Source organism: Balaenoptera physalus (genome assembly GCF_965194825.1).
Source record: "Balaenoptera physalus genome assembly, chromosome: 12".
Lineage (NCBI taxonomy): Eukaryota > Metazoa > Chordata > Mammalia > Artiodactyla > Balaenopteridae > Balaenoptera > Balaenoptera physalus.
In genome coordinates, this window is record NC_138897.1 from 83,580,211 (window position 1) to 83,605,047 (window position 24,837).

At 43.3% G+C, this 24,837-nt stretch overlaps 1 long non-coding RNA gene across 1 annotated transcript in view; it reads right to left on the bottom strand.

Annotated features, from left to right (window-relative positions):
* Positions 1-24,837, bottom strand: part of LOC309639549 — a 79,328-nt gene that overhangs the window by 10,840 nt on the left and 43,651 nt on the right. The window contains exon 2 of the long non-coding RNA XR_014251729.1: positions 11,049-11,211. This is a non-coding gene — a long non-coding RNA (uncharacterized lncRNA). The remainder of the gene's footprint in view (positions 1-11,048; positions 11,212-24,837) is intronic.

The following is a 24,837-nucleotide window of genomic DNA, read 5'->3' on the forward strand; positions in this document are numbered from 1 at the left end:
AGGCAGTCTCCTAAGGCACTGGGGACACAGCAGTGTCACAGAAAAATATAAACATAATCTTACCTTCACAGGGCTTACATTCTAGTGGGAAAAGCCAACTGAACTCCACCAAGATCTGAGCCCAGACAGCTACATTTTAAGTGTGGAGTGCCAAGCTTCAAACAGGAGAAAACCAAAGCTCAGAAAAGTTAAGCAACTTTCAGGGGCAATTATCAAAACCTTTACAGATGAATTATACATAAGAAAAAAAAATAGTGTGGATGCATAAATGAAGGGAGAATGAATTAATGTCCCCTCTCTCATTAAATAGAACAAGATCACTTTATGGCTCCCAGACACTTCTTGCAATAATCCATCCCTGTTAAACCTACAGTGTGACGGTAGGGGATTTATTCAAAATAAATCCGTACCATTGTGAGCTGTGGCTTGGCTCCCCAGGGAGATCAACACATTTCCTCTGATCAATGTACAGTCTATCACATTTTTGAGTGTTTTCATATGAAATCATTAGCATCAACAGAATGACATGGAGATTTATTCTTCAGCCAGGCCTTCTCCACATGCTAATGAAATCTTTACACAGTGTGTCAACTGTGCTCATTAGCTAGGCAAATCCTAAACTGTCCTGCCCGAGGGAGGTCAAAATGACCCAGACAGAAGCCGGGATCAAAAGACTGATTTCCACCTCAGCCTTTAAGCTTCCCAGGCTGAACCAGAATGTTCAAACTCTCTCAAAACCCTCAAACCAAAAACCTCTCTTTCCATTTCAACAGATGGCTCTACTTCTCTCTCACCCTGTATCCACTTTGTCATCAAATCCTGCCCATCCTTCCTCCAAAATATTTCTTGAAAGCGTCCACTTCTCTATAAATCAACCATCAACTCCTGGTCTGAGGCTCCTTACCTAGCCGCCCAAGGGGACTCCCTACTGTGTGTCTTGAAAAGCAAATTTCATCAAGTTCACCGTTTCCAATTTTTCACTGATGTCCCAGAGGCCCCAGTATAAGTGCCAGAAACTGTTCCATGGCCCCTGTGGGCCTGTAGAACATGGCCTAGGCTAACCTTTGCCTCCCTTCTCAGAGGCTTATTGCTGAAATGTTCAATCCAGCCACTGGCCTGCTTGTCCTCCCTCCAGTGTTCAGACTCTCTTTATTTCATCCCCTTCACACACATGGCTCTCTGTACCTGGAATAAATTCTTGACCCTCTTTGTATCAGTTAGCTATGCTGCATAACAAATTATCCAAAACTTAGTGGCTTCAAACAAAAATACATTTAATATCTCGCGATCACTGTGGATCAAGTATCTGGACCTGGCTTAGCTGAGTCCTCTGCTTTGGGTCTCTCATCAGGTTACAATCCAGTTGTCACCTGGGGCTGCATTCTCATCTGAAAGCTCAACTAGGGAAGGATCCACTTCCAAACCCACTGGGGTGTTGTTGGGACTCAGTTCCTTGCTGGCTGTTGGCAGGAGGGTGCTCCCAATCCCCTGTCACGTGGACCCTCTTCAACATGGTCATCTCATCTACACGCAAGCCAAGAAGGCAAAAGAGACAATCTGCTTGCAAGACAGAAGTTGCAGTCCTCTGTTAAATAATCATGGAAGTGACATTGCATCTCCTTTGCCTTATTCTATTAGTCGTAGCAAGTCACAGGTCCTGCCCACACCCAAGGGGAGAGGATCACACAGGGCGTGAACATCAGGAGGCAAGGATCATGGGGGACAATCCAGGCCTCTGTCTGCACATTCCTCCTCTAGCATGACAAAAACGTTATTTTCCCTCCAAGCTTTGCTTATATGTCGCTTCTTTAGCTTCCAACAAAAACTGCTTCCCTCCATACATGCCCATGCAGTGGCCTGCATTTTCCTTAAATTACACCTATGCACTTTTAATGGCTTGCTTCGTGATCGTCTTCACCATTAACCTGTTCAGTTCCATAAGGGCAGGGCAAATATCTGCTCATAGCTGCATACTCAGAGTCTAGCTCAGAGATTAGCTGGTCTGTTGTGATGCTCAGTAAATGTATTTTTGAATGAATGAATGACCAAAGTATTGTGAGTGCACCCTTGTCCCAAACTGGGCAACTTACAAAACTACCCAGACCCTCACATGTTGACCTGCCTCCTCAATATCTCTGCCTGATCTTATTCTCCCTGCCCTCTTATCAATACTGGAGTGAAAGGAGATCTTGGAAAACTTTAGGGACTTTCCAAAGTAACACTGCTTACCCTGGGTAACCACCCATGCTCCATCCTAAGATGCCTATTCTTTCCTACTCAGTGATGTTTACTCATCCCATAAATCCAGAGGAAAACTGAACCCATGGTGAACTTACCATATTAGTTCAGGAAGAAGAGAGTGTGCTGGACAGGGAGCTAGTGTGCCAAGGACCATACTGTGTCAGTACTTGTGAAATCTTTCAAGGTCAGGATTTATATCCCCATTTTTCAGATAGGGAAACAGGCTCACAAAGAGGAAGTGAATTTCCCAGTGATGTGCTGGCAAACTGGTGTGAGGGAGCTGGATTCTAGTGTGTGCTGATTTTCTTTTCTTTTTTTTTTTAATAAATTTATTTATTTATTTGTTTATTTTTGGCTGCGTTGGGTCTTCATTGTTGTGTGCGGGCTTTCTCTAGTTGCCGTGAGCGGGGGCTACTCTTTGCTGCGGTGTGTGGTCTTCTCATTGCAGTGGCTTCTCTTTGTTGCAGAGCACGGGCTCTAGGTACGCGGGCTTCAGTAGTTGCGGCATGTGGGCTCAGTAGTTGTGGTGCACAGGCTTAGTTGCTCCACGGCATGTGGGATCTTCCCAGACCAGGGCTCGAACCTGTGTCCCCTGCATTGGCAGGCGGATTCTTAACCACTATGCCACCAGGGAAGTCCCAATGTGCTGATTTTCTTGATGAGTGTATTCTCACCTGGCCAATCTCAAGCCACCCACAGTTTAACAACTAGCTCACAAAATTCCTGAATGCTTGTCAATTGGCCTTTGCAAGCCCATGAGTGCTGGCTCCAGGTCACCACTGCACCTCCTCAGGAACAGGCCAGGGGTCCAGTTTTCTTTCTGTCATCTCTCACCTTCCACCAGATAAAAACGCCACTGAAATGTTGGGTTGGCCAAAAGGTTTGTTTGGGGTTTTCCGTAGCATTTTAAGGAAAAAAACTGAATAAACTTTTTGGCCAGCCCAATATTAAGCTCCTGGAGGTTGAGGCTTTGTCCAGCCCAGAGCCTTGCTGGAGGGAAATGCTCAGTAAATATCTGTTGTGTCATTGTGATTGGAATTTTCAAGGGCAGCCCAAGAGGAGCCAGATCACCCCCCTGACAGAGGCTAAATGAGGAAGCTGCAGAGGCAAATACAGGAGGGACTGGAGACCTCCCCTGGTGACAGCCTACGAGGCAGGAGCCCGTGGAAATGGCCCTCCTCTGACTAAAGCAGCTGAGCAGGAAAGTAAGCAAACCAGGGTGACGCCAGCTTGGTGGGGGACTGGGGGGCATACCTCTCGCCTTTCTGCCCTCCCGGCCCCTGCTGCTTCTGAACTGTTGCCCAGCAGATGGATTTGTGGACTTAGGATCTTGGGAGTACCAGAGAGAAAGCTGGTGTCTGACAGGTGCTGGAAGCATACCTGGATCCTTCTCACCTGCCCCAAAGCTCCAGAGAGAAAGAACGACATGAGACCAGCCCTGAGCAGGATTTTGGAGAGCACCTGAGTCTTTGCTCGTTCATTCAATAATCACCTATTAAAGGTTTTGTTGTAGGCAGAGTGAAATAGTGATGAGCTAGACAAAATTAGTTCTTGACCTCATGGAGTTTACTGTCTGGTGGGAGAGAAAGAGAGAAATAAAGCATAACGTCAAGATGCTTCTGATTCCTGCTAACCAAGGGGGAGAAAGGGAGGAGACATCTAATCCAATCTATATAGAGCTTCCTGGAGGAAGTGACATTCAAGGTGAAGCCAGTCTTACTGAGGCCAAAAGAGGGGAAGGGACACGCCTACTGTGTCACATCATCTGATTCTGTGTATCTAACCCCTTGTTATCAGCCTTGCCTTTCTTTATCGGATAATGAAAAGTCTATTTTCTTACCCGTTGCTGTACACCAAACTACCCACCACTTAGAGGCGTCAAGCAACAACCATCTTGTTACGTCTCATGATTTCACAGGTCAAGAATTTGAGTGGGGCTCAGCTAGGTGGTTTTGGCCCTGTGTGGTATTGATGGACGGCACTCTTCTAATCAGCTGGAGAATGGGCTGGTCTGGAGAGTCCAAGTCTTTTATCTGTGCCTGGCGATTTAGCAGGGATGAATGGAAGGCCAAGTTCATCTGGGATGGTTGATTGAAGGCCTGGACATGGCCTCTCCACATGGCAGTCTCAGGGCTGTCGGATGTCATGTATAGTGGCTCAGAGCTCCCAGAGAGAGTATAAGAAGATCCAGGGAGTGAGGCTTCCAAATTCTTGAGACTTGAGCCTGAAATCTGGCACAGCATCTCCCCCACCGTATTCTATCTGTAAACAGTTACAGGGCCTTCCCAGAATCCATGGGAGGAAACAGAGATTCCACCTCTCCACGGGAGAAACATTAAAGAATTTGAAGACAATGTTTTAAAACAATAAGACTCACAAGAAGTTGCAAAATAGTACAGAGAGTTCCTTGTACTCTTCACCCAGCTTCCCCCAGTGATAATATCTTACATGACCAGAGTATATAGTCAAGACCAGGAAATTGACTGCAGTGCTTATTAATTCATGTACAGACCTTATTCAGATTTCACCAGTTTTCACATGTGCTCCTGTGTGTGGGTGTCTATGTGTGTGTGTGCGTGTGTATTGTGTGCAGTGTGTGTGCAGGGTCCCATGAATTATCATCACATGTATGCAGTTGAGTAACGATCATCATAGTCAAAATATGGAACTGTTCCATCTCTACAAAGAGCTTCCCTCATTTGGACAACTTTAATCTACTGCAAGGTCTAACGTTGAGATCAGTTTGATACTTCTCAGTATGAAGCCCAACTCTCCTATTTAAAAGTGACTCCATCACTGATCCTCAATTTCTTTATCTGTAAAATGGGTCAACAATACTAAACCTAGGGTTTGCAGTGGGAATTCAGTGAGAGAACTCAATGGAAATCAGGAAGCCCAACTCACAGATTTGACTTCAAATCCCAATTTCCTGCTTCCCCACCTTTGCAAACATGGGGGAATGACCTTCCGTTCAGTTCATTTCAGTTCAGTTCGTCAGTAAAATTGGAATAAAACAGCACCACACGTTGTAAGAATGTGTTGATGATTATGGGGGACGATGTGGGCAAGACCCTCAGCCCATCGCCTGCCAGAGAGAACCTCTAAGATTCTCTGCCTGCTGTTCATCTGTATCTTTCAACTTATTTATAATTCTGGCATCTTGAAGAGTTTGTATATTTACATATCAGGCTTTGTGGTAAATTGGTTTTGGTTGGTTGTATAATAGGTTAGGTAAAACCTTATATTGACTCTTAGCAGGGTATTGTCTAAAAGAATCCTTTTTGTTTTTTCAGGGTTTTTTTTAGTTTTTTTAAAAATTTTTATTGGAGTATAGTTGCTTTACAATGTTGTGTTACTTTCTGCTGTACAGCAAAGTGAATCAGTTATACGTATACATATATCCACTCTTTTTAAGATTTCCTTCCCATTTAGGTCACCACAGAGCACTGAGTAGAGTTCCCTGTACTAGACAGCAGGTCCTTATTAGTTATCTATTTTATACAAAGTGGTGTATATATGTCAATCCCAATCTCCCAATCCATCCCACCTCCCCCTAAAGAATCCATTTTTAAAATAATTCAAACCATCCTTCTCCCATTACTCTGAATAATCATAGACCATGAAAAATAAGTCCCCAAAAGGGTTATAACCTGACTAGAGAAAACCCAACGTGAAAAATTCAACCATCCAATTTTCACACATCTTCAGTGAAGACGCTCTATTTGGATCTGGGTTCTGAGTAGCCCAATCTCTTACTTCCCTGCAATGTGACCTCAGGAACTATGAAGATGGAAAACAAAAGCAATTTCCCTCCTAAGACAAAAGAATTATGATTCTTTGTCTTGATGTTGGCATCTTCTCGTGCTCAAGAATTCCTTTGCAGCTCCCTGACATTTGCCTTCTCTTCTCGGGCAGTTTTCAGCCTGAATGCATTTCTGAAATGGAGAATCCCTGGATCTACAATCAAAGCAGAATCTCACTGAGATCACAAACGATGCGTCTCGGTCTGCAAAGTCTCGGGGTCTCAGGGCTGCCTCCTTTTTCTCGCCCACGGTCTGCTGCCTCTTTCTCTCACACGACCACGTCCCTGCTACAGCCCATGTGTGTGCTCTTGGCAGTGTGCAGACTTAGAAACACGGCACTTGTATGGCTTTACTTAGGGAGGATATAAACTGAGACAGCCCCATTGCATGACTTTAAAAAAAAAAAAAAAAAAGAGCTTCTGAGAGTCTGCAACGTACCCAGGCGACATTGGACAGAAATTAAATTATGACCATTTTGAAGGAAACATGAGTATTCTTTTGTTCATCTATCCTTTGAGGGAGCCTTGCTTCTCAGCTGGGTGAAACCTCTGGCCCCTTTCCGAGAACATCACAAACTTTTCTTTGTACGTATTTCCTGGAGAAAACACACAGGTGTCTGTTTTCCCTCAGCCTAGAAACAGCATCAAGTGACAGTGAGAAACCCCATGTGCATCCTGAATCCAACCCCCAGCCTCAGTAGCTGGGGACACTCGTCCTACTTTTGCACATTTGTTCACATTCAGGACCACCTCTACTTTATATGTAAAAAGGAAACAACCATTCTGACGCGCTCTCTGAGGACTTCTGGAGAGATGGGTCAGTGCAGGAAGATCTCTAAAATAGCGCATCTCAAAATTTCACGCACACATAGATCTTCCGGGGATCTTGTTTAAATGCAGATTCTAACTCTGTAGGTCTGTAGGCAGGCTCTGCGATTCTGCATTTTATGGGCTGGCTTACCAAGATGACACTGCAGCTGTTGGTCTGGGGACCACACTGAGTAGCAAGATGCTAGGGCAGTTCAGTGATGAAACATTGGGAGAAAACTTTGAGGTCCCTCACAGGTATTTTCTCATTAGAAATCTTATCTCCTGAATGTCAAGAGTGTTTGGGGTAAAGCTTTAGAATCCATTGTAGCCAATTTTTAGGCTCCGACTGCCTCAGAGTGAGCAACTAGGTCACACTCAGTCTATAGTCTTCTGAGTTCTGAAGGCACCACTGCTGGAGAAAGAGGCAAAGCCAGACAGAAAACCAAAGAATATTCTTTTATGTATTAGTTCTCCTATGGCTGCCATAACAAACTATCACAAACTTATTAGCTTAAAACAACACAATGTCATTGTCTTATAGTTCTGGAAGTCACAAGTCTGAAAATAGGTTTCACTGGGCTAAAAATCAAGATATTAGAAGAGCTACGTTCCTTCTGAAGGACCTAGGGGGGAAATCCATTGTTTTGCCTTTGCCAGCTTCTCGTGGCCACCAGCATTCCTTAGCTTATGGCCCCTTCCTCCATCTTCAAAGCCAACTGCGTAGTAGTTAAAGAGAGAGATCAAGCCTGCTGTTGTCATCCCCTCTCCTTCTCCGACTCTGACACTCTTGCTTCCCTCTTATCATCTCTCCATCTCAAAATAATCACATCTGTGAAGGCCCTTTTGCCATGTAAGGTAATGTGGTCACATGTTTCAGGGATTAGGATGTGGACCTATTTGGGGAAGCCATTATTCTACCTACTACATCTTATATCCATTCATGAATCTAGGTGGAATAATCTCACACTGAACAGAACTGAGGTGCAGACAGGTTCTCCAGGAGGTAGTCTTAAGATGTTGATTTCAGGGATGCTGAGAAACATCTTTCTCCAAAGCTAGAAACTCCTTCATAGACCATCTTCTTTGGTTTAAGTCGTGTGGTAGATTATAGTTTCCAAAGATGACCATGACAACATCTCCCACCCCATATGCTCTTATACAGTGTGACCTTGCCAGCCTCCCATCCAGAAGTGGGGGTCTATGCTTCCCCCCTCCTTGAATCTTGGTGGGCTATGACTGTTTTTGACAAATAGCGTCCAGTAAATTATGGCAGAAGTGAAACTGTGTGACTTCATAGGTTAGGTCCTAAGAAGCAATACAGCTTCCATCTTGTCCATTGGGGCACTCATGCTAGAACCTTGAGACATCATGCAAGAACCCTGAGGCTGCCGTACTGTGAGGAAGCCCGGGCCACATGGAGTGTCCACATATAGGTACTGAGTGAAGGCACTTCGAAATGAGCCCAGGCCCCAGCTACAGAGTCACTGCCAGCCCTGAAACTCTTCCAGCTAAGGCCTCAGACATGGAGCAGAGACAAGCTATCTGCACTGTCCCCTGTCCAAATCCTGACCCACAGAATCTGTTACATAATAAAATGGTTGATTTATGTCCCAATTTTCATTGCAGCACTGTTTACAATAGCCAAGACATGGAAGAAACCTAAATGTCCATCGACAGATGAATGGATGAAGATGTGGTACATATATACAATGGAATATTTTTCAGCCATTAAAAAGAATGAAACAATACCATTTGCAGCAACATGGATGGACCTAGAGATTGTTATACTGAGTGAAGTAAGTCAGACAGAGAAAGACAAATATCGTATAATATCGCTTATATGCAGAATCTAAAAAAAAATGATACTAATGAACTTATTTATAAAACAGAAATAGACCCACAGACATAGAGAATGAACTTATGGTTACCAGAGGGGAAAGGTGTGGGGGAGAGATAAATTAGGAGGTTGGGATTAACATATATACACTACTATATATAAAATAGATAGCCAACAAGGGCCTACTGTATAACGCAGGGAACTATACTCAATATTTTGTAATAACTTATAAGGGAAAATAATCTGGAGAAGAATTTACATATATATATGACACTGAATCACTGTGCTGTATACCTGAAACTAACACAACATTGTAAATCAATTATACTTCAATAAAATATATATATGGTCCTTTCCTGCCTCAAAGTCTTTGAACATGCTGTTCCCTCGGCCTAGAATATTCTTTTCCCGATTCTTCCCCCGGTGAACTCCTACTCAGGTTTTCAGCAGAAGGAACTCTCCAGACTCTTTCATGTAAATCAGGCTCCCCTGTTATTCAGTCAAGACAGTCTTTTTTTTTTCTTTTTTTATCATCAAGTAAATATTTTTTAAACAATGTAATTTATGGAAAACATGAAGACCTAAATAAGAAATTGCACACTCGAAAACACACTAAACAATACAGTATTTTTAACTACAGGTACTTATAGTATATAGATCTCTAGGACTTATTCAACTTGCAAAACTGAAACTTTGTACCCTTTAACCAACACTTTCCTGTTTTCCCCTCCACCCAGCCATTTGGTGACCACATTTCTAACTCTCTGCTTCTATAAATTTGACTATTTTAGATTGCTGATGTAAGTAATGTAGTATTTGTTCTTCTGTGTCTGGCTTATTTCACTTAGCGTAATATCCTCGAGGTTCATCCATGTTGTCACAAATGATAGTATTTCCTTCTTTTTAAAGGCTGAATAATATTCCACTGTGTGTAAATACCGCAATTTCTTTATCTATTCATCCACCAGTGGACATTTAAGTTGCTTCCCCATCTTGGCTATTGTGAATGATGCTGTAAGGAACATTGAAATGCAGATAGCCCTGGGAGATCCTGATTTCAGTTTCTTTGGTTATATTCCCAGAAGTGAGATTGCTGGATCATATTGTAGCTCTATGATTAATTTTTTGAGGAACCTCCGTACTGTTTTCCATAGTGGCTGCACCAGTTTACATTCCTGCTAACAATGTACAAGGGTTCCCTTTTCTCCATATCCTCACTAACACTTGTTATCGTCTTCTTTTTTTGATAATAGCCATGCTGACAGGTGTGAGATGATATCTCTTTGTAGTTTTGATTTGCATTTCCCTGATGATTAGTGATGTTGAGCACATTTTCACGTACCTGTTGGCCGTTTACATGTCTTCTTTGGAGAAATATCTTTTCAGTTCCTTGGCCCATTTCAAAAATTATTTGTTTTATTGCTATTGAGTCGTAGGAGTTTCTCATATATTGTGTCTATTAACCCTTTATCAGATATATGGTTTGCAAATATTTTCTTCCATTATGTAGGCTGCCTTTAATTTTTTTGATAGTTTCCTTTGCTGTGTGAGAAGCTTTTTAGTTTAATCCAATCCCACTTGTCTATTTTTCCTTTTGTTGGCCTGTGCTTTTGGCATTATATCCAAGAAAGCATTGCCAAGACCAATATTAAGAAGCTTTTCCCCTATGTTTTCTCCTAGGAATTTTATAGTTTCTAGCAATTCCAGTCTTAGGTATGTAGCTAACAGAAATGAATGCACCAAGAGACAGGGAGAAGAATATTCATGGTGACACTAACTCCAAACCTAAATGTCCATCAACAGTAGAATCAATCAATAAATCATGATATAATCCTACAATGGAATAATACGCAACAATAAACAAACAGCTTCACAGACAGCAGAAATGAAGCTCACACACAGTTTCAAGTAAAAGAAACCAGCTACAAGAGAGTAGTTTCATTTATATAAAGTCCAGAAACAGTCAAACTCATCTTTGGTGTTAAAAGTCAAGATAGGGATCACTTTGGGAGAAGGCATAAAGTATGGCGACTGGAAGGGCACAGAAGGGAGACGGCTTGGGGGCCTGGCAATGTTCTGTTTCTTGGCCTGGGTGTGGTTGGATAGGTGTTTACCCTGTGATTTCATTGAGCTGTTTGTTTAAGTTTTGTGGATTTTTTTTTTTCCTAGAGATATCCTATAATTCAGAAAAAGGTTTTAAAAAATCAGAAGGCCCCCATCTCTGCTGCCATCTGACTTAACGGGCAACGCCCTCCTTACAGCCGCAGCTGGGGGCACTGTTTGCCTTCGCATGGGGAGGGTAAGTGCTCTGAAGCCCCACCATCAGACCTCCCTCTTTGGGCCCAGCCACTCTGATACCTCCGGTTGGCCTTAGGCCAGCTTCCTCTACTCCTGGGGTCCTTTGTGCTTCTCAGGTGGAAGTGTTTTCCCAGCATGCTCCCACCCCTCAGCCAGAGGCCTGGGGGGTCTGGGTTTTGTTTCCTCAGCGACACCCTTCCCTGTGGGCTGCTTCAAATGAATCCTGTGGAAGACAGAGACATGAGAGAGTATTAAAAATGTCAGCGGCAGATCCTGAGATACACAGCTGGGTAAATAGAGCCAGTGGAGATGTTTTTATTAGTGGCTTTATGGTAAGAGTCACTTAAGTTATGGATTTCATGTGGGAGGTGGGACAGGCAAAGAGGACTAAAGGGCCTTCCATCCATTTCCGGACCTGCTGGGACCAAAGCATCTGATGTCCTCAGATCTGAGGGGAGCTCCATCAGTTCTTGGGGGCTCCCATCATTTTAGAAAATGTCAGCCTTTGCATTATCCCTTTACAAAGAAGTTTCCCTCCCAGAGAGGGAAGCTTAAAGCGCCCTTTCTCTTGAATTTCTCTAAGAAGCTTCCCTCCACTGGAAGAGTTGATATCAGATTGTTTCTCTGGCAAAACATGGTTAGTTTTCAAATGGGAAATAGGAAAGGCCAGTATAGCCACTCTGATCAAGTGTCATGGTCAACGTCCTCACAAGAACCAGAAATGAGTGCCGTCTCTGTAATTAAAATGTCCAGAGTGATTATTTCATGATCACTCATTATGTGAGTTAGAAAGACCAGAGTTCATATTCAAGTCTAACGACTTGTTAGCTACATGACCTTGGGGAAATTATTTAAGCTTCTGTCTCTTCATCTCTAAAAGATAAATAAAATAATACCTACTTCACAGCGTAGTTGTGAGGATTAAATGAATATATACCTGTAAAGCACCTGACATATATCAGGCACGTAGTAAACACAGGATAACTGTTAGATACGATCAGTGTTAGAATATGTTTTCCCAACAAAACCATTATCTTAAATAGCAACATTCCCATGTTCATTGCAGCATTATTCATAATATCTAAGGGATGGAAACAACCTAAGTGCCCATCGCCAGATGAGTAGATCAAGAAAATGTGATATATATAACGTAATATTATATATAATGTAATATATATATAATACATATATATGTAATGTAATATTATTCAGCCTTAAAAAAAGAAGGAAGTCTTGTCATTTGTAACAACATGCATGAACCTGGAGGGCATTATGCTAAGTGAAATAAGCCAGAAAGAAAAAGACAAATACTGCATGGTATCACTTATATATGGAATCTTAAAAAAAAAAAAAAAGTCAAACTAGAAACAGAGAGTAGCAAAGTGGTTGCCAGGGGCTGGGGGGTGGGGGAAATAGGGAGATGCTGGTAAAAAGGTACAAACTTTCAGTTATAAGACGAATAAGTTCCGAGGATCTAACGTATAAAATGGTGACTAGAGTTGATAACACTATATCAAATAACTGAATTTGCTAAGAGAGCAGAACTTAAATGTTCTCACAAACACACACACGCACAAAACAGGAAAGATAAATATGTGAGGTGATAGATATGTTAATTAACCCAATGGGGGAAATCCTTTCACAATGTACACGTATATCAAATCATCACATTCTACGGTTTAAATATCTTACAATTTTATTAGTCAGTTATACTTCAACAAAGCTTAAAAACTAATATGTCTTCTTAGAAGACATAATATTTGAGTGTTGCCTTGAAGGAGTATAATAATACAAATAGTTCAGGGCATTCTAGTTATTTTTACTGCTGAACAATCTACCTCAAACATCATGGCACAAAACAATTATCATCTTATTATGCTCATATATTCTGTGAGTCAAGAATCCGGACAGGGCACAGAGGAGGTGGCCGGTCTCTGCTTCACTGTCTAGAGTCAGCTGGGAAGACTTGAACAGCTGGCACTAGAAAATCTGCTTCTAAGTGTCTAGTGCCTTGGCAGGGATGGCTGGAAGGCTGGGTTAAGACACAACTGTTATCTGCAGTGCCTACCAGCGCCTGACCCAATATGGTGGCCTCAGTGTAGTTAGACTGCTTTCCCAGTGGCTAGTGTTCCAGTGAAGAAAGCACCAGTTGCCTTGCCTTTTATGATGTAGCCCCAGAAGTCACATAGTGTCACTTCTGCCATACTCTATTGGTCAAAGCAGTCACAAGTCCACCCAGATTCAATTGCAAGGGTCTTAGACTTCATTTCCCCATGGGAAGAGTGTCAATATATTTGTGGCTCCCCCTCCCTTTTCTTGGTAAACTACCACAGAGTTTACTCTGTGCCAGGTCTCTAGCTAAGTTCTTACTACCCATGGTGTCATTTGATCTTCACGATAAGCCAATGAAGTTAGCATTATCATCTTTATTTTTGTAATATATGTAGATAAGGAAACTGAGGTGACAAGAAGCGGTTTCTGGTCCAAGGGCAAACAGCTGGTCATTTGAACCCACATCTGTCTGAACCATGTTATTTGATTTTAGAATCACTGTTCTCATTAATCTCATAAATATTGAATCCCCCCCATAAATAACAGATAGGATGATAGATAGATAGATAGATAGATGATAGATAGATAGAGATAGATGCGAACCCTAAGTTGAACAGAGTTGAAGCCCAAATTCCTAAGGGACCACATACTCTTGAGAGCCTGACTCTCTGAGAGAAAGAGAAATCTTAGGAACCTAAAAGAATACAAATACCCCTATGATAGCCACCTAAGAACACTGACAAAAGCCTCCTAGGTAGAGTCTACAAGATGCTGAACATCTGGCTACTTCCAAATATTTGGATGATGGACTACCATATTTTGTCCAACTTTTCTTCCATTTGTTTGATAAACACAGCTGGCTTGGAAGTTAGTAGTGGAATCTAAATGCCAGGAGAGCCCTTAGAGATTTTCTCATCCAAATCCCCTCTTTATACAAATGAAGTAAATATATACCCATAGAAAGCAAGGGGCTTGGACAAAGTTGACAACCAAGTGGCTTTGGCATCTTTGTTTCAACATGACTTGAATAGAATCTATCCTGATTTAAGTAAGATATATCTTAGGATCCAAGAATCTACCTCCAGGAAAAATCTTACACATACCTTTATAGTGTAGGTTGCAGTGGAGAGGAATTGGAAATAACCTAGGTGTCCAGCTCTAGGGGAATGATAGAGAAAATGTGGGGAGTGCACACTATGCATTAATTAGAAACAAATAAAAATATAAAATATATGTATACATTTTAATATATTCATATAGCAACAAGGAAAGTTTTTAAAACATAATGTTGAGTAAACAAATTAAGTAACAAAATGAAATTGGTACCTTACCGATTTTATGTAAAATAAGTAGATGCAAAAACTCACTATATGTTTTTAAAGGAAAAATATTTAAGGATGTATTTTAGACATATGAAAGTGAATGCCTTTAGATGCCTTTAGTGGGAGAGGGAGACAAAAAATGGGGATTGGAATGAAGACGGAAAATACAATGCATCCAGTACAATAAAATACAATGCAATACGATACAATACCATGAAGTGAGGGGGTGTTTTGCATAAACTAAGTTGATAATATGCTATCAAAAAAGGCGCATAATCACCTCTACTCTGCAGAAGAAAGCCCTCCTATGTTTCAGCCCAGTAACATCATGGGAAATACCAGGAATTCTTTGGCTGCTGACAACACTCCAGCTCTTGGCTAAAGGTCCACTGAACAAGGTTGAAGGGTGAAAGAAGCATGTCCTTTAAAAACCCTGTTTTCATCAGCAATAATGGGCTTAAGCCACATGTGAAATATGGCCCCAGTTTCACCTTTCAGGACTTCAGGAACCTGGTTTCCCTTCACATGTCTGGGGGATTTACATCTCAATGGGCGATCACACTGTGGTCAGCTAGGGAGATCACCTTTCGGAAATGATGGATGAATTTCCATCTTCCCAAAGTGGATGACTTTCTTCAGCCATCCGACATGCTTTCTGGACGGTCCCATTCACCACCAATATCACAGAGGGAAAAAAAGTCCCTTCCATTTCTAGAACTGTTTACACTTTGTAAAGTACTCTCAAAATCATCACATAAGATATAGATGGATCAGGAGTTATTATCCCTGTAGCAAGAAAGTTAAAAGGCCTGGTGTTGGGGGCAGGGGCATGCAACATTCAATGATGTACATCTGTGTGACTTTTGAATCCAATCCTACATCTTTTTAATACATTCTTTCTCATGTAATATTTGCACTCCTACAATTGCTAAGAATAATAACTTCATTGATCAATTTATGACTCTGTGCCAAGTACTTTACATAGAGGAGGTCACTGCATCCTTTTATGTGTGACATACTATTTTATCCATTTTGCAAACAAGGAAACCAAGGAACAGAGAGGCCACGTAACTTAGGTGAGGTACCACAGCTATACATGGCAGAGCTAATGTCTGAATCTTGCTGATCAGTTCCAAAATCTTCACCTGTAACCACTGTACTTTGCTACCTAGGTCCATAGATCCAGTTTGTCTTGTACTATGTTCTTGAGATACAAGCATCTCATTAATTTATTCATGCATTCACTAAGAATGTTTTTGCACCTATTATTATGTCTCAGACATTGTGCTAGGTCTTTTAGTGGGGACATACAAGCATGAGTGGCCAGGGGAATAATCAGAGTTTCAAATTCTAGATTCAACACTATTTAAGCCTGAGTTCCCCAGAAAGCAGGCTGAGACAAAGATGTATGCACTGGTACTTTGATGGCCAAGCGTGGTCCCAGGGAGCAAGTAAGGGATGGAGGAATGAAACAGGGAAGGAAAGAGAGTCAATACAAGAATGTGTCACCATTGAGTGGACCACCATGAGGCTACAGGACTTTCTGAGAAGCCGCATGATATGGGCCTCTGGCTGGTCTGTCTCTGAGGAGGAAAAAGGAGGCTTTCTCTCGAGCTTGCATCCTCCAATGATCAAGGACTGCCCAAACAGGCCTTCAACTTCTGCCATTTCCAGGAAGATGAGTTAGTTCTTTGCTGTGTCCCATATTTTGACACCTGAAGAAAAGACCTGGGGCCAGAAATGAGAGGTACACAGAGCAGGCCTGAGGTGAAGCCCTGTGTATTGCACCTGCATGAAATATGGTCAGACTTTGTATAGAACGGGACACCAGGTAACGGCTGAAATCAAAGACAGGTGAGGCAAGGGGATTGGAAGTGTTCATCGGAAGTCTCCACATCAACTATTTATCAAGTGAGTTCACAAGCCAAATATTAAATGATGATAATAATTAGAGAAATAGCTGTGTTATTATGAATATGGCACCTGTCACAAAGGACAGATATACTGCCGGCCCTCTATATGTGCACATTGGACAGTGTTTTCATGCATGCAGACAACGCCCCAATTTTCATCATGATCATATGAACCAAGAGTGGAGTTCCTCATTTACAAATGAGGAACTGAAATTGAGTGTTGATGTTGGTTGCCATGGTTACCCAGACAGAGAGTGATGGCTGGGATTCAAACTCAGATCTCCAACCCCAGGGCTATTCCCCTGTTATCTGTGAAAACCTTGAATTCTTGCCCTATCCTATTTCAGGAAAGGACAGCTGAGTCGGGGGAAGAACAGCTGCCATCAGCCTCATAAAAGATGAGTTTCTTGCCCCCCACTGCTACAGAAGGAAGGCAATGAATCTTTGGTTCTAACTGGAAATAAAGAAAATTTAGCTAAACCATTGTGGGACAGGAATATTTTCCCAATTTCATTCAGAAATGGATTTAACCCATTCAGCTGTTCACTACCAGTTCCTGTATGCTTGACTCTGGGTGAGTTACTTTTCTTCATGCCTCAGTTTTCTTATCTGTAAAGCAGCAATAATAATAGCACCTAGATGATTGCTTAGAGGATAATAAAAAAAATCAGCATCGAACACGGTAAGACACCTCCAAAATCAGCAATTATTATTACCATCTCTAGACTACTTTCACCACCTGTCACTGGCCTGTCATGTTCCCTCCATCCAGGTTATATGAACAACTCACATCACGCTATTTTCCTTCTCAGAAGTCTTCAGTGATCGCGTTCAAGTGCGTCCAGAATAGGATCTTTTCTCCCTCTTCACTCATTTTCACAACCTACATGCCATTCCCAGCACGCACACTGCAATTTCCCGATTCCGGGATTCTTCTGTCTATGCTGACCTTTGCGTTCACTCATCCGTTCATTCAATGACACTCAAAGCCACCCCTGCGGCAGGCCCACGGCCCAGCCATGGAGATATAACACTTAACAAGACAGGTGCCTGTCCTAAGGTACTTGCCTTCTCATTTGGGGCAGGCAAATAGGGTGTATCTTGAGAACCAATTCCAGTTAGTTGTAGCTGGTTGGGCTGCCAGTACCCCTATATTGAAGTGGATTCTAGGGATCTAGGGCCACCTTCAGGCTCAGCTAAAATCTTCTGTGGTGGATTATGGATGTCCACCATTGGCAGAGGAGATGGATTTGGAACATCCTATTTGCCATTCCTTCCCAAGGGGAAGTTTGACACACACGTAGCGTCCTTCTCAAAGTCTACCTCCTCTTATCTAAATGGACCACTTTCATCGATCCCCATCCCCAATCAGGTGTCTGTTGTCTCTCCATTTGGACACTACTAGTACTTTGACCCATCAGAGCCTCTGTTTTAGCTTTATGCACTTGGGACCACATGGATGTTCAGGTGGAGACCTGAATTAGGGTCATCTTTTCACCTCCAGGGTCCAGGTTCCTCTGAAGACTTGTAGGAAACTAGACTGGGGATGTTGGAATCAAACTTACTTGCCTTTAAGCCCTGGCAGGAGACCCTTGAGGACAGTGACCACTTATTGCCTCTCCATGTTTCTCTATCCAGTGCCTTGTGTCTGATTTAGATTTATCTTCAGAGACAGAAAAGCAAGGTTTTCTGCTTTTCTTTGCTGTGAAGTTTGTTGGCATTGTTTTTTAATGGGGGTGATGGTGATGTTGAGTGGGTTGGCCAAAGTGCTGACGGCACTGGTGGTGGTGATGGTGATGGTAGTGATGGTGCAGTTGTGGTGGTCGTGATAATGGTGATGTTAGTGATGGTGGTGATGGTTTAGTGATGGTGTTGCGGCCACTGCTGCTGGTGTCTATGGTGTTGCTTCTCTTGGTGGTGGTGATGGTAGTGTTTTGATAGTGGTGGCTTTTTTCCTCCAATTTCCCACAAATTGATTGGGATATATTGTCATGTTGCATTCAAAGAACTGGCCACATGACTCTCAAATGATTCCCTCCAACCCTTGAATCCATGCATCGAGAGCATCCCAATACCTCTCACAGGTAGCCCAATTTTCAAGCAATTCACACAACTCAAAAGAAAGAGGTGTAGAAGGTAGCCATGACAAACCCAGGTGCACCGTTCTACTTGAAGGTAATTTTTTACAAAGTACATTAGATCGTGAGTAACTGATCGTCCTGTTTTGTTACCAAGGGAAACATGTTGTGTATTGAGAACTTATTATGGGAATGAACTGCACTAAGCACATTAGCCATAGTTTCTCCTCTAACATTTACAACCACCCTGAGACTTAGGTCCCATCTGACACATTTTACAAATGAGTAGGCTGTGGATCAGATTGACTAAGAGACGGGCAGGGCTTAAAGGCAAGTACAATTCTAACATCCCCAGTCTAGCTGCCTACAATGTTTTGGAGGAACTTGGACCCTGGAGGTGAAAAGAGGACCCTAATTCAGGTCTCCACCTGAACATCCATGGTGGTCCCAATGCTCATGGACCACCAATCCCATTCTCATTCTGATGCAGCCTAAGATCCACGATGATTATCTCAGGCCATGCACTTGGAAGACTGCACCCCGGACCCCACCTTCACTCCACAACATCATCTGTGCCCTGCTTCCAGCCCTGATGAAGCCTCTCTGAGAAGCACATCTATCCTGCCAAGACATCAACCACATCATACCCTTGTCCTGCTTAAACCCTCAAACGACCTGCTGTCATATTACAATGAAACTCATGCCATGACTGGCCAGTCTCTGCATGATCAGTCTTCAGCCGCTCCTTGACCTCATCAGCTCCCACCTCCATCTTGCTCTCTCTGCCCCAAACGTGCCACCAACTTGCTGTTCCTCAAATACTCCAGACAGTCATCTCCTCTGGGACCTTTCTCTCCAGTCTGTCTAGAACGTTCTTCCCCCAGTTAACTGCATGTTTCTCTCCTTCCCTTCATCCAGGTCTCTCTTCCAATGTCCACAGAAAAGGCCTTCCCTGACCACATTGTCAGAAAGAGCCCCCTCACTCCCCTTGTCCCTACCCGACTCGACGGCCCATCTTAGTCTTGACAGCTACTTGACACACTTGCTTGTTTCATGTCTCCGCAACTTGAAAGGAAGCATCATGAGAGCAAGGTCTTTCCTTGACTTATTTACTACCATAGTCCTCAGCACCCAGAACAGTGCTTGGCACATGGGAGGAACTCAATAAATGGCTGTAAAGAGGGAAAAGGAAGGAAGGATGGGGAGGGAGAAAGGGAAAAAGGAGAACATAAATGAATCAATACCTAAGTGAATGAATAAAGGATTGAAACACATTTGGTAACACCTAAGAGGTCAAGGGCAGGTCCCAAATCGGTCCCCTCCAAGGTCCCCTATTCAGTCCACTCAACCTGGTTCGCCTGCAGTCTTGGAAGGAGCTCCCCACGCCCACCCCATCCGTGTCCTTCATTCTCCGCATTTCTCCCTTTATTGCCCTCCCCCCTCCCGCCTCCCCCCTCCGCCCTGGCCTCCCACCTCCCATGTTAGAGATTAAAAACAACAGCCAAGCTGGCATTTACTGACTGTCAAACACCTCTTTGAGTTTCTTCAGAACAGACAGACTCAGCCGACTTTTTTGTTTGTTTTCTCCCTTTTTCTAAGCTGCTGAGCTGCCCCTGGCATTGTGCAAGAGGTCACGTGGAGGGACTGTCAACAGCTCCCCAATGTCAGCTCCTACCCCAGAAAGGGTGTCCAGGGTTAATGGGCCTCAGTGCCTGGGCCAGAACACACACACACACACACACACACACACACACACACACACACACACACAAACAGATGATTGTTTCCTCCCATAGGTCTGGCTTTTCCCTCATGGGAGAGTGGAGGTTTGAAACGCAGAAGCCTCCCTTCCCTAATTGGACATGAAAAACAGTTTGGATAAACGGAGACGCGTCACCCCAACTGTCTGATCCCTTCCCGGAGACCAGGAAGGCTGGCCGCGTTGAGGGATTTTTTTTTTTTACTTTGCGTTTAAATTTTAAAAGTTTCGCAGTAAAACATTCATGTATTTTATGTAATAAAAGAAAAGACAAAAGTCCCGAACAAAACCTTTATTTCCACATCCCAGAGTCAATAGTGACAGTTTGCTGTTTTATTATGCATCCATGTATTCATTCAATAAATACTTATTGAATGCCTACTATGGATCAGACACTCTTCTAGGTTTGGGGGATGAAATGATGTGGAAAAACAGATTCTGGTTCTTCTAGAAAGTTTCTCTTTGCAGCCCAAAATGAAAGAAGGATCTGTGATAAATAGGAGAGAGAGGTGGTCACATCTGTGTGATCTCACATCCCCCTCACAGAGTGATTCTTCTAGACACACTGTTCTGCAGTTTAATTTTCCATATTTAAAAATACATCTTGAACTCTTTTTCCTATCAGCCCATAAACTTCTACCTTTTGCATTTCAAACACTGCACACTGCCTTATTGTTCAGATGTACCAAAATGTATTTTAACAGTTCCCTGTAGTTGGGTGTTTGGGTTGTGTCCAAGCCGATTTCTAGAAGTGAGATTGCTAGAAAAGGAAATTAGTTGAAAACTTGACAGATATTGCAAAAGAGGCTAAAGATTTTGAAAAGTGAAAAGTGAAATTGGCCTTTTCCCTCAGTTACACATACTCTGTCCATCTCGCCTTAAAAGTAAAGGAACTTGTCCTAGGACACTCAAGGAGTTGGGACTTCACTGATATTTACTTGGCATGAAGCTACACCCAACTTTAAGAAACCTAATTTCCACTTGTCTTTCTGGGTGGTAATTATCTAGTGATATGCTGGTTTTTGCCAGGACACCATGTGCTTCTGAGAAGCCAAGGTCCTATCTTTCCAGTGCCTAGAATAGGACTAGGGACAGAGTGAGTACTCAGTAAAAGTCCATGGAGGAATAATTAGTTAAAGAACAGAGGAAAAGAAGAGCAAATGGCTGAATAGATGTTGGGTGGTTGGAGACACAGATGGGTAGGTGAGGGGATGGATGGATGGATGCATGGATGGGTGGATGGATGGATGGATGGATGGATGGATGGATGGATGAATGGATGGATGGATGGATGGATGGGTGGATGGGTGGATGAATGGATGGATGGATGGATGGATGGATGGATGGATGGATGGATGGATGGATGGGTGGGTGTTTGGATGGATGGATGGATAAATGCATAGCTGGTTGGATGCATGGACAGAGAGGTAGATGGATAGATGGGGAGGTGGATAGATACATAAAAACATGGAGGAATGGATGAATGACTGGATGCATGAATGGGAAAGTAAATGAATAAATCAATGGACGATAGGTAAATAAAGAGCACATGCATTAGTAAGTAAATAAGTGAAAGGGTGGATGGCTGGATGATTAGCAACAGCCAAATTTACATGATTAACAAATTATAAAGATGACTACTTAGCAAAATACTCAATAGGTTATTAAAGAATTCCCCCCATAAGACTCCTTTTAATAAGCTCCTTGGGAAGGAAGAGGTTACATACCTATCAGGGCCAAATGTGTCACGTGAAGTCCAACTACCAACATCTGGAAAAGAGGGATGCCATGCCAGGAACCCTTTGGGCCTGGAACATCACCACCTAAAACCACCACCTTCATGAATATAGTTCCTCCTGCCCAGAGTGTTTCAATGCCCAAGCCATCATCAAGGAATTAAAAGGTCCCCCCAGTCTCCGTAAGTGGCACATGGAGCCATCTTTCCAAAAGCAACAGGGATTAACCAGTACTCCACTTTGGATCAATGCAGCACCAGGCTTCTGTCCCAGCTTGTCTAGCAAGCCCCTTTGACCTGACCAGGAGCCTCTGGGTCTCCCGATCCCTTGCCCCAGCCCTCAAAGGCCACCAGGTAAACAGACCACCTTGGGAGCCATCAGCACATCTTCCAAGGCAAACAAGCCTTGGCCCCAGTGACGTCAGCAACCAGGAGGGTGAGACGATTAAGCCACTGTCTTTGTCTGAGGTTTGTCCCTCACTGCTGTTCTTGACAGACAGCAATGTGGCAAGAATCTAATCTGCATCTGAGAAGAGAGGAGCAAGCAGTATTCATCAAGTACTTACTGTGTGCCAGGTATTATGCTGGGCTCTGTACAACATCCCATTTTATCCTAAGGAATAGGGAGCAGTTTTCAAAAGAGAAAGCTGAGAGGCTCAGAGAGATGAAGTGGCTTGCCCAAGGTCACACAGCTAGCAAGTGACACAATGAAGATTTGAGGTCAGGTTTGCCTTTTTCCAAAGCCATTTTTTAAAATATATTTCAGCTTGTGGCTGAAAGGGTAAGTAATGGAACCTGTCCCCCAGTTTGGTGTCCTCATACTGGGAAATTGTAAATATCAGAACTTGTGAATGCATTTTTTTTTTTTGGTCAAAATTTAAAAGGTGTCATAAAAGGAGGTCTTCTATAGCCCAGTGGGAACAGAGAAGAGGAAACTGATCATTCTTGAGTGTGCCTATGGGCCAGGTGGACGCCATGGGGAACCCAAGCTCACCCAGATCCTGTTTCTCACGGAGCTTTCAGTTGATAAGGAGGAGAGCAAACAAAGGCTCACACGAATAAATCTGCAATTGTGACTGGTGAAGGAACAGCCCATAGGGTACTGCTGGCACAAAACAGGGGATCCTGAATGTATCAGGGTTTCAAGGAGGGCTTCCAGGAGAAAGAGCCATTTGAATTGAGATTGATAGCACAAGTTAGATGTTGGTCGGATAAAAACAGGTAGAAAGAGCATTTCAGGTAGAGAATGTGTGAAGGCCCGAGGCACAAAACAGTATGTGGCACTCGGGGCAAAGAGAAGAGGTCAGTGTGGCTAGAGCACAGAGACTGGAAGAGCAGTTAAGTGAGAAAAGACTGGGGTGGTCTTTAGCCCGTATCGTGCCGGGCCTTGTAGACCACTGAAGTGGACACAGAGGCACACTCTCCAGATCCTTCTAAGGAAAAGCGTGTTGCCCCAGCTGCCAAGAGTTCTGTTAGGATTTGAGTTGACCTTCAGCCATCAGCCCCTTCAAGGATTCCCCCAGGAGCAGACAGCAGCCTAGCCCAAGGTCACATCCCTTCTCAGGGGAACCCACCCCAATGGCCGTCCATGTGAATATAAAGAACGTGAAGATCTAGCCGTGCCAGCGCAGTGTGAAACAACACCGAAGGGCCACTCTAGCTCCAGACTCCTCCAGGGGTTTGGCCAAGTCTGTTGTCAGGCCTGCCTCCTGGCCCAACTGCCCCTTCTGCCTGCGCCTGCTTCCTTCCCCTCCTCTCTGCAGGTGTTGGTCCCAAGAGCACACCTGAAAAATCGGCCTGTGCCCTAGACTCCGTCTCAGAGGCTGCTTCCAGGCGAAAGCAACATGCAGCGGCTGTGGGAAGGGCTCATCTCAGATCGTGAGAGCCGTGAGACACCAAAAGAGGATTTTAAGGAGAGGGTGATGTGACACCATTTGCGTTTTCCAATGTGGAAATGGATGGGAGAGGTAGTAGCAGTGAATCCTTTCCTTATTCTGTCCCAGGTCTCCCACGATCAGACACCCTAGACCCCGGAATCTTCCTTAAATGGGAACATGAAGGAGAGAGATAGCAGAGAGGTGTGTGTCCCTTGGTCCTGACAAAGTCTTCAGGCTGTCTATGTCCACAAGCCCAGCTAAGCCAGTTCCTGGACTTGTGGAGACCAGGTAAGTCCCTCACCCACTGTGCGGGACATGGGGCTAGGAGATCATAAGCAGTCAAAAAGGCCCAAACCCAGCTCCCCATCCTTCCCTCAATGGGCCCCAACCTTTCATATCTGGGCCAAAGGCGCCATCGCTCACCCAGGCACACAAAATCATTTTAATTCCTCCCAAACAATCTTCATGCCCTGCTATCAGAGCCACAAGAATACCAGCTAACTCTCACAGAGCACTTATATATGCCAGGCACGACTTAAGAGTAGTTTTATATGAATTATAGATTATAAATATTCTAAAATTATACAACTTATAATTTATAAAGCATTACACAGAGTGTTTCACATGAATTATCTCATTGAGCCCTCAAGCAACTCTGTGATGCAAGTACCATCAGTGAACCTATTTTAGAGATGAGGAGACTGAGGCTGGGGGAGATGACGTTACTTGGCTAAAGGCACACAGCTAGTAAGTGCATGAACCTTCAAATAAATGCAAACAGTCTCATTCCAGGGCTTACACCTACAGCCAGCACACTTGGCTGCTTCTCTGAGTACCAGTGCGCTTTGCCTGACTATTCCACCAGCCTCTTGCCTTTTTTTCTTTTCCACTCTTATCTGCTTCTCTATCCCCATCACCCTGTGCTCCATACTGCTCCAGAATTAGCATTCTAAAGTTAAAAATTTTCTAATCTGATTATATCCTCCCCTGCTTAAACATCTTTGATAAAGAACCAAATTATTTGGAAATATTAAAACCATACAAATAACATTAATGACATGGGGAAATGTCCCAAGATATATGTTTAAGGGCACCTTTTTTTAATAGTAGGGT